Here is an 11,314-nt window from a genome sequence, read left to right as displayed (position 1 = left end):
ATTGTCTGCACTCTGTGCATTCTATCCCTTATTAACGGAGGCCATTCCCTCCCAAGGGAGAAATATATCTAACGAAACCTCTATTTCCCACCTTCCCTTGCGGCTAGAATTGACCATGTGGCTAGACCAGCTAATGAAACGTCAACAGAAGTTTGCTGGCATATTCTGAAAAAGTTTCTCTTTCTTGACAGACTCCCCCATACCTTTGTCTACATACCCAGTGTTCCTTTCTCCTCCTCTCTGCCTAGGATAAAAATATGCTGCTGAAGCAACAGAAACCATCATGCAAATAAGAACCCCAAGGGAGTCCCAGAGACTGTGCTATCCTGTGATAGCACGGAGAGTGATGCTCACCATAAGAGACTTCTTTTTGCATGAGGATAAACTCCTGTATCTTTTTATTCTTTTCTTTTCTTTCCTTTTAAATACAAAATCATAAGTTACATACATCAAGGTACACAGATCTTCAGGATACATCTTGGTGGCTTTTTACAAATATATACATCCATGTGTACACCATATGTATGTGGCCATATGCATTTTTATATATGTAACCACCGTCTATATGTGAGTATGTGCCACACTCCAGAAATCTCCAGCCTGACTGATACTCCTCTGTGAAAGCAAATTCTATTCTAAACTCTAAACCCAAGTTTATTTAAACCAGTGTTTAGTCAGTTTTTACTGTAATTTGTAGACAAATATAATTTGGTACAATTCTTTTCATAAGCAGGTTTCTGTTGATATAAATTAGCATTGCATTAGGTACCTTCTCAATATTTTTAGAAGTTTACTTTTGATAAAACGCTTTTTAATCCTACGTAAATTTTAGCATCAACTTTGTTTGAAAACTTTCTACATTCAGTGGGCTTGGAAATGAGTTTGCACAGAGAATTGATTAGATATTGCAAACTTTTTGCATATTGTGTGACCACATACTTTATAATTTTCTTTATCCCTAAATCTCACTTCTAATATTTTGTACAGATATAAGCAAATATTGGTTTTCTATTTAAAATGGAGATTTTAATTATCAATGTGACAAATTATTGAGTATGCCTAGATTGACAAATTCAATCACTTCATTAAAAAATAAACACCAAATTTCACATGGGGATTATTTAAATGATCAAATAGCCGAAATGTTTAATTATGACCAGTAAACATATTTATTCCTACATGTCAATCACTTCCCTACTAAGATTCGCATCTAAGACAAAAATATTCTATATCCTTCAATAATCCAAAAATAAAATTATTTTACTAAATTTGTCAATATTATCTATTCATTAAGCATCTTTTACCCTCATCTATACCTTTCTAAAGTAGTGAAAATGATTAGGAAATAATTGAGGTGGTGTTAAAACCTAATTTAATGTAATAAACAAGATCATTCAAAATTATATTTCAGTCTCCCTTCACAACAGGAAATTCTTATTTTTGGTCACCAAAAGTAAAATTGATACTGTAACCTATATTGTCTCTATTTAGGGTGAGTGATTTTAATGCAAAACATGTTAATCTGTAGTTCATTAGCAAGCTTTCAGTAAATTTCTTTGGGGAATTAGGAAAATAATCCAGTTGTTTATCAACTACACACAAGTATCCACAAATTGTGTTGTGATAGTCAATAACCATATACCCACCAATACTCTTTAATTCTGACTCAGACTGTAAATAACCCAGTGGGAAAAGAAAGTTCAAGAAGTATGCCAATTTCACAGGAGCTGGTCAAACTCTGGGGTTGCTATGCAAAATATTTTGCTTTCCTGCCCTTACTTTGTTAGTTCTCTTCCATCTAGTCTAGGGCCACACTGCTCTTTGTTGTATCAGATAGTTTAGGCAAGACAAATGACCTAGAGAAAATAGTGGGACCAATGAATTCTAATCAGTTTCCCAGATTTTACAGGCCCTGAGATGGAGGTTAAAGTAGATACAAAGTGAGAGTCAATGTGTCAATTTTTTCAAGCCAGAGAGTAAAAGGAAACTTTCAGATGGACTTGGGTCTGATATTGACTCCTGCAGGATGTTAAGGTTATATAGAGCAATAGCCTGAAAAAGACACCAATAACAAACAATTCAGGCAAGCCAAACTGTGAAGCCTGTGGCAACTTCAGCTGGTCTCATCTAGCAAGGTCCTTCTATGAAAAAAATTTAGGACAGGAACATTATTTAGAACTGGACAGAACATTTCAGATTAAGAATAATTCTATGCCCATAAATCAAAACTTTCCAGACCTCTTTATATGTAACATTCCTCATTCTGATGATATAATGAATTTGCTACGAACTTTATGATTACAAAGCACAAGGATTGTTTGATATCCTAAATGAAAGTTCCAAAAGGGAAGTTTTTCCAACAATACTCTTTTCTCCTGTTATAAACGGTATTTGTGCTCTCTGCTTCATTTTAATCATTTGTTAGTATTAAAGCCTGCATCAATGATTTGGCCATTTGTATGTTTATAGAAGTAACATACAAATTCACAAATAGCCTAAAACTATTGTAGCTAGATAAATATAGATTAATGAATACTGGTTTTTTTTTTTTACATTTTAAATGGGTTGTTAACAAAAAATTTAACACAGAAATAACATAAAACATTCTTTTGGTACAATTAAGTGGTGAAATTAAACTATGAAAAGAACTCTCAAGCTTGACATCTATAGAGGAATTAAATTTTGGTCAATTTTTTCCTGAATATATTACTGCAATGAAAATGTAAAGGTCATATTTTTCTAAGCAGATTTCTCTTCTGTACAAAATTACAATATCGTGGGATATCTTATCTCAGACATATTGACATTGTTCCATGGATATAACAAGCCAGAGAATAAATGTGTAAAGTTTGATCCTCAAGTGTCAAATTTACTCAATGTAATGTCATTAAAATATAAATGTACATGATAGAATGTAACAAAAAAGATACTATTGTATTATGGAGTCCGAGGATCCAATTTGTTTAAATATCATAATATAAAATGTAGCCATTCAAAGAAATTTCAACTATGCATCAAGTTTTAGTGGTGCTTTAATGGAAAAAAATTAACCATGATCATAATTTATGGTGTAAAGACACATATACAAAATTTCTAGAAGGAAATATATAACGTATTTTTAACAAGAGTAAGTCAATATTCAAAAAAAATTTTTTTGCTAAAATCAGTAATAATAGAGATGATGAATTCCTTGTAAATCATTCAATGGTTAAAGTAATTTTTTATCTCTGTGTTTTATCTAATTTCAAAGTTTCTTTACCTCAGTCAGGGAAAGTAACAGCTATTGTGCTCCTCTAAAAATAATTTTGTCACTATATCTATGTCAATAACTATATTTACTTTCTCAGTTTACAGTATCCTCTCTACATATTCAGTTTTTGTCATTTAAAATACAGTTAACATGCATCAAAAAAGCCATTAACTCTCATTTTTATCATTGGGAAATTATTTCAAATAAAATCACATAGATCCACATCAGTTTATATTGAGTTATGTTCACATCAATGTTAATACATCATCTATCAAATAAATTCAACACAATAGTATTGCTGATAAGTTAGGAGTCTATGTGCAAACAACATTTTAAAGCTATGGTGTAATACGTTCACTTACTCAACACCTATTTACTGAGTGTCTACCCCTGGTTAGTTTCTCTGCTAGTTGATGATATTATGTTTATAAACTGAACTCAGTCTCTACTCTCATGATTTTATAGTTGAAGAGAGGAAGGAGGACTTTTTCAAAGAGTCACAAAAGTTCAATAAACCTAAAATGCAATAAGTAAACCACTACTATGATGAGATATGACAGAACGCTTTCCTGAGGAAATGATATTAGACCTGAGAGAGTGCATAGCAGCAATTAACAAACTTTAGGTCCTAGCATCAACAAGCTGTAGAGCTAAGACTGGAAGGCTGCCAGACTGACTCTATGCTCATCCTTCTATCTAGAATGTGCTATAGATTCCCTTCCAGTGAACTCTGCATGGATGGGAATCTTGGTAGGATATGAGAGATGGGAAATATCCTGCTTGAACCCACATTCTTCTCTTCAAAAGGGCACAGAATGGGATGAGGAAGAAATTTTTTGTAGAGATCAATTTAATCTCTCTAGACAATTAATTCTCATCAAAAGAGATCTAGGTGTTAGAAAGTACAAGAGAAAACCATAATCATTTACCTGGGAGTCTATCTTGGAGCATTAAAACAAAGATAATTGAGAAGAAACTGAAAACGCAAGTGGGTTCTCCAACTCTGCTGTTCCTACTCCTGATTATACCAGCTTGCCTGATACTGTTAGATTTTCACTACAAGCGGACAGGGGCATGCATTTGGGGATTGTTCAAATTAGTCAATTTTAAAGGAAAAGGGCATGATACCTATTTGCTGCTCCCCCCTATCTCATTTTCTGGCTCACGAACAACAGAAGGGCTGAACAAAGAATATAACCCGTCCTGTAGCTCAAGAATTTTTAAAACTTCATTTAAAAATTATGACCATCTCCTTCCCCACCCCCCACCCACATTTGTATTAGTGTTACCAGCTACTATTTGTCAAATGTATTAAGAAGACAAGGTACTTTCTCTGGGCTCTGGAAGACAGTTAGCATAGGCATTAGGTCTTTCTTGAAAGTTGGAAAGAACTCATCAGTGAATTTGTCTGAGATGGAACTTAATTTGCAACAGGCAGGGAGAGTGGGAATGGTAAGATAAGAATAGTATCGTGATGTCATTCTTAATACTTTTCATTATTATGTCTTCATGGTTTTAAAAAAATGTATTTTTAAATACATTTCAACTTTAAAAATTTGTGTGAGGGACTTTCAGCTAATAGTTCAGCAGGTAAAGAGCTTGAAGTCACTATTCTGTTCTAACGAGTAAAAAGCTGCACAAACTGAAGAAATCAACAACTCTTGGTAGATATTTCAGAGAACTGATGTCATGGGGCTATCTGCTGGAGAGACAGGTAGGTGAATACAAAGAATTGCAACTCATAACTCATACATCCACAAGCAAAAACATTCATGAACAGCAGTGTGGAGTAGGAAAACCTAAACTGTAATTGACAAATTGTTGGAGGTTCGGTGTAAACAAGTTGGAGAAGGAAAAACTTCAGGGCAACCCAGGCATGGAGGGCTCCAAGCTTTTGTTAAGTTGTACCTTCAAGAGATTGACCCGATTCTCACAGTGAACATTGGAGAAAAATTCCTTTGTGCTTCTGGCAGGGAAAGGAGAAAGAACACTATTTTGAAATATGCCAGAGTATTATTTTCTCTTTAACAAGGTCTGCCCTTGAGAGAAAACATTTTACCAGAGCCAAAGTACTGGAGTTCTTTCAGAGCCTAACCAACCTAGAGTGAGGGAAACAATCAACTCCAGTTCACTCTAGCCATCTTGTTCCAACATAAAAAAAAAGAAAAAGAAAAAGAAAAAGAAAAAGAAAAGAAAAGAAAACCTGAGAAGCACTTGTGAAGTTGACAAGGCTCATTAAAAGACTGAGACATAATCATTGGACTACAGAATGCTTCCCCTCCCCCATGCATTACCACCACATTGCTAAAAGCCTACTCACCACAGTTATTTTTACCTAGAGCATCATGTCTGACTATCAAGGCATACTAAAAGGCAAAAAACCCCAAAACAAACAAACAAACAAAAAAATAGTTCAAAGAGACACATCAAGCATTGAAACCAGACTCAGATATGATGGGGATGTGGAAATTTTCAGACCAGGAATTTAAAACAGCTATGATTAATATGCTAAGGTCTCTAAGGGATAAAGTAGGCAAATGGGCAATGTAAGCAGAGAGTTAGAAACTTGAAGAAAGAATCAAAAAGAAATGCTACATATCAAAAACACTGCAACATAAATGAAGAATGCCTTTGATGGGCTCATTAGTGGACTAGATATAACTAAAGAAACAATCACTAAGCTTGAGGATATGTCAATGGAAATTTCCAAAACTGAAATGTAAAGAGGAAAAAAAAACTGAAAAAACAAAACAGAAAATCCAAGAATTGTGGGCACTAAATCTTAAGATGTTTATGCCTCCTCACCTGTAAAATGATCTAATAATGATCCCTGTCTTATAGGTGTGTGTGTGGGGGGGGGGGGGAAGGTAATGGATATAAAATATAGCCAGGTAGACTCAATAAACATTTATTATTTTTTTAAATTAAGAAACTAGTGTTGAATATATCAAGGAGACTAATGATGGAAAGTATGTCATTAAACCCAGAACTCCAAGTGAAATTAACCAAATAATTTTCCCTTGTTGTTTTTCTTGCTCAATTTTGGATATTAGTGTTATTGTAGACTCAAAGTTAAAAACATCTGGTTAGTTATTTACTATAGGGTTATTTGTCCTTTAAAATGTGGGAGAATATGTCTGGAAAACAATACAGACTATGGAGCCAATTGTTATACACACATACACCACATACACACAATGTGTATATAACTTACAATGTAATATTACTAATGTATATAGAATAGGAAAGAATTACTGTGATTTTTGTTTAGCCACTACATTTTCATTAAACAAAGATCACTTTAAAAGATCTCAGGAATAGGATTTGGAAGAGCAATTAGCACTGCCCCTTGCTGGAATAGTCACACTTTTCTACCAAATACAGTAAGTCCTGGATGAATCAAAGTCATGGGACCTCAAGGGAAACCATTTATCCCTGCCAGTATCATTTTCTTATCCATCTTCCTTTTAACTAGTTTCCCTCTCCCTGGAATCGTTTCTTCATGGAGCGCTGAGTATCTATATTCCTTCATTGTAGTGAGTGAAGCAATTTGAGGAAATGTTGACCAAATGTAAAATGATGAGTGAGAACAGACAAAATATATTTTATCCCCAAAATGCTATACACAAGCATTTGCAAAACCCCAAACCCATTCCTGAATAAAAATAAAACAACTGGAAGAACAACAAGGAAACATTTCTTAGCAAACTTGAAAAAAAAAAAAAAAGAGAGAAGAGCTTCTTAGCTAGATTCACTTATGCTTCAATTTGGACCTGGAAGGAAAATTTTAAATCTTACTGTTTTTTTTCAACAATTTGACCTTTCTCTTAAGCCTTCAGCTTGCTGGCTAGCTGGAAAACTTAACTAAGTATCCATTTGGCTAACAATGTATTCAATTCAATGATTGAAAGAACATTTATTATTGGAGCGCCTGGGTGGCTCAGTCGGTTGAGTGCCCCACTTCGGCTTAGGTCATGATCTGGCCGTCTGTGAGTTGGGCCCCGCATCGGGCTCTGTGCTGACAGCTTGGAGCCTGGAGCCTGTTTCAGACTGTGTCTGCCTCTCTCTGCCCCTATCCCGCTCACGCTCTGTCTCTGAAAAATGAATAAACCTTAAAAAAAATTTTAGGAACACTTATTATTAAATTATGTTATTATAATCATGTTATTATAATAATTATAATAAATTAAAATAGATAAAATTAAAAATAACATATTATTTTATTATATTATTATGTAAAATAATTTCAGAGAGACATTTTAATCTGAAAAATCACTTCTAGATGAAAAGTTGCTACATCTCCATTTTGTATTTTTCTGGTTTTGAGGAAATTAATTAAAGCAAAATATAAAACAGGGGCACCTGGGTGGCTTATTCAGCTAAGCGTCTGACTTTGGCTCAGGTCATGACCTCCTGGTTCATGAGTTTGAGCCCTGCATGGGGAGCTGTGCTGACAGCTCAGAGCCTGGAGCCTGCTTCACATTCTGTGTCTCCCTCTCTCTCTCTGCCCCTCCCCAACTTATGCTCTGTCTCTTTTTGTCTCTCAAAAATAAATAAATGTAAAAAACATTTTTTAAAGCAAAATATAAAATGAATAAATAATATCTAGGGAGGGGAAAACCCAAAACAAAACATCTAATCCCCTCTAATCTAATGCTATCTGATCCTATTCATGTTCTATGGGGCAATATCTCTTATATTCCCTCTGCTTGCATTGTTGCATTCAAGACTGAATTTTGCAAAGGGTGTAACTTGTGACCCTGTCCTGGTCAGAGCCTGGGCGAGAGTCTCAGGCTAACTCCATGACATCCCAGGCCCTTGCAGTACTGTAAACATTTGAAAAATGTGCTGTGACTTATTTGGTCCCAGAGAGGTCAGTCTATAATACAGCCTTCGGGGCAAAGCAAGGGAGACCCTGTCAGAATGCTCTCCTTTGACAAGTTCCCAGATGCACTTTCAGCTTTCTGGTTCAATTCCATTCTTCAAGGAAACTAACGGGGGCTAAGAAACATTAAGACACTAAATTATAGGACCTCCTTCTATCTGAACATTTGCTGTCAAATTTTCTTTGATTTATTTGTCCCATATTAGTCCTTCAAAGCTCTACTCTCAATCTGACTCTCAGTTACCTGATCAGCTTTAGGGGCTCTGCAACTCCTGCAGCTGGAAACGTATTTCGCTTTCCTTTTATGTCTCTTATATTGCATCCTTTTACTGTAGAACACCACCCTTCAAGACATTGTTGCAGAAGATGAAAGCTGAATCTTGTCTACTTTACAAAGTGGTACTACTCCCTTGAACTGGAGAATGATACATGTACATTAAAATAATTAGCAAAGTCTTATATTGAGAAACTACCCTGGCGTTCAAAGCTTTCATATTACTGCATAATCCTATTTTTGACAGTTAGATTTTTTTCTCCTAATCTTCTAGGAAAATCTGTAACTCCCATTCACAAAACATACCCTACTCCACAAACAGATAACACTGAGATCAACAAAATAAACATTCTGTAGTCAGGAATGTCAATGGGAAAAACATACATACTAATAATTATTTAACAAATGTCACAATCTGTCACAAGTTTCATGGCACTCTTGCATACATAGCTTTCATCTACACAATTATACTTGAAAAACTCTATCATTGCCTTTGGACCATGGCTGTGCAAGGCTGAGGAGTGGGCTGCCCGCTTTGGGCTGAGTCTCCAGGCCTCACGAGGTCCCCTGTGGGAATGCTGCTGTTTCCAAGATGCAAATTGCACATTGTCTAGATTTTGTATCTGTGGATTTGGATAAGGGAGGTAGCAGGGGCAAACTGCTAATACACGTTTATCTTGGCCAAAATGATACTTCAAATCTTCTGATTGTTCCTAAATAAGAATGTAAATGCATTTTTAAAAATCTGTCAAAGAGAAAAACAAATGTTTAAATGAGAAAATAAGGTAACAATATTGAATATATATTTTGTGCCAAGTACTACAGGTACGAAAAAAATCTCAAAGGGATATTGTTAAGTAAAAAATATAAGTCAGAAAAAACATGGAATGATACAGACTTCTATAAATAAAATGTTTATTTGTGGAGGTTTATGTATATAATTATGTTCATCAAATACATGGAAAAAGAACCAAGTTAACACGAGCTAAATTGTTAACCATGGTCTGTGGTGGTGTCTAAAACAAAGAATGTATCAGTTAAAGAGACTGAACATTCACATAGTTTTGCTCTGTGGAGCTTGTCAGAATATGTTCCCATGATAGTTGCATACTGTTTTGTAAGTGAAAAAAAAAGTAAATTGAATCATTAAAATCTATGTTTAAGTGATTTAATAAGAAGGCTTTCATTAAGATTCTGGAGGGAGAAGATTATAATCCAGGGCACTAAATGGGCTGGTGTCAAGCATTCGGTGACATTCATTTCTGAATCTCTGCAATCTGACAATTAGAAGCTATTTGCTCAAAAAGAGAAATAGCACATAGCAAAGTGGTCTGTCGCTAGGATTCCAGATTGGACTGATTCAGACAATTTTGAGAAAAATAGTACAAGAGGTTCTATTTACACAGCATGAAATGTAGATATTCATGAAGGGTCAGCTGACATAAAATGGAAGCTGTAAAAAATCATTTGACAGGCAACTTGACTTTTTTTCAGTTTCGAAGAAAATGTCTTTGAAAATTTAATCTTGATTTTGAAGTAGCTCAGAGGTCTGCATGGTATGCATCATGAATCAATTCTCCTAAAAAAGATATTTGAAGTTATTTTAGGTGCTCTTTAATTTGTAGGTTGTTTTTTTTTTTTTTTGCTTTATATTACAGGAGAAAACATTTAGATGAAAGAAATTTCCAAGACGTTAATTTCAATGTTATTTTTAGATATTTCCTTTATGAAGCTTTTATCATTTATTGATGAAAGTAATTTTATTCAAAGCACATAAATTGCGTTTAAAAAGAGACGCTATGACTACAAATGGCATTTTGTTTACTGCTCCTTTTTGGATTTATGAAATTATTTTCAATGTGTTATAGGCACTTATTGATATACAAAATACCTTTTGATATTCATTTTGTGCATGCTACTTTAAGTATCTTGACTTATTTTTATGCTAATTAGTCAAGCATAAATGATTTTTAAAATGCTGTCTGATCACATCTTTGGCTGTTTTCTTTTTGTATACTTTGTAGTTCTTTGATACGTGTATGTATCACATTTCTTTTAATTAAAATCTATTGAAAGATGCCATGAAAAATACATAAAGGTGAATGTGCAATGAGAAGCTTGTTCATAATTTGAAGTTTGTTACAATTTCAGTAAAATACTGTCGATGTGAAATTCTTTTTAAAAAGCGTTTATTTAATACACATCATTTGTTTTAGAATTATTATCAATTTATTTCACTGGTAATTATTTTTATTTTATTTTTAATTTTATAACATTTGTTTATTATTAAGAGAGAGAGACAGAGCATGAGCAGGGGAGGGTCAGAGACAGGGAGACACAGAATCTGAAGCCGGCTCCAGGCTCTGAGCTGTCAGCACAGAGCCCCATGCGGGCTCCAACTCACAAACCGCAAGATCATGACCTGAGCTGAAGTCGGACGCTTAACCAACAGAGCCACCCAGGTGCCCCTCCCTGGTAATTATTAATAAAATCAATACAATTCGACCTTTAGTATATTTTAAGAAGAACACTATGTTAGGTGTACTCTTAAATTATAAACATTTACATTCACTGTAAATTCTTATTATATATTTCTTTTAAGATTGCTGACTTTTTTTTAATGTTGGAAATGACCTTCTCAGAATAGCATAAGATAGCTCTTTCTTGATGCCTTTTATTTTCATCACAGGCCTTCATCCAAAATAATCTCTTTAAGATAATTTATATTTACATTACTTATGACTACTCTGTTTACACAATAGTCTCCTGGACAAGAATCAATTAAAAAACAAAAACAAAAAACCCTCTAGGTAACAAACTTAGTTATTATTATTATTATTGTTTTTAATTATATTAGGATGGATGAAGAGTAGCATTGAACATATTTCTGTACAGGAAGAACTAT

Source organism: Acinonyx jubatus, chromosome B3, assembly GCF_027475565.1.
Source record: "Acinonyx jubatus isolate Ajub_Pintada_27869175 chromosome B3, VMU_Ajub_asm_v1.0, whole genome shotgun sequence".
Classification (NCBI taxonomy): Eukaryota; Metazoa; Chordata; class Mammalia; order Carnivora; family Felidae; genus Acinonyx; species Acinonyx jubatus.
This window is presented reverse-complemented; position numbering follows the sequence as displayed.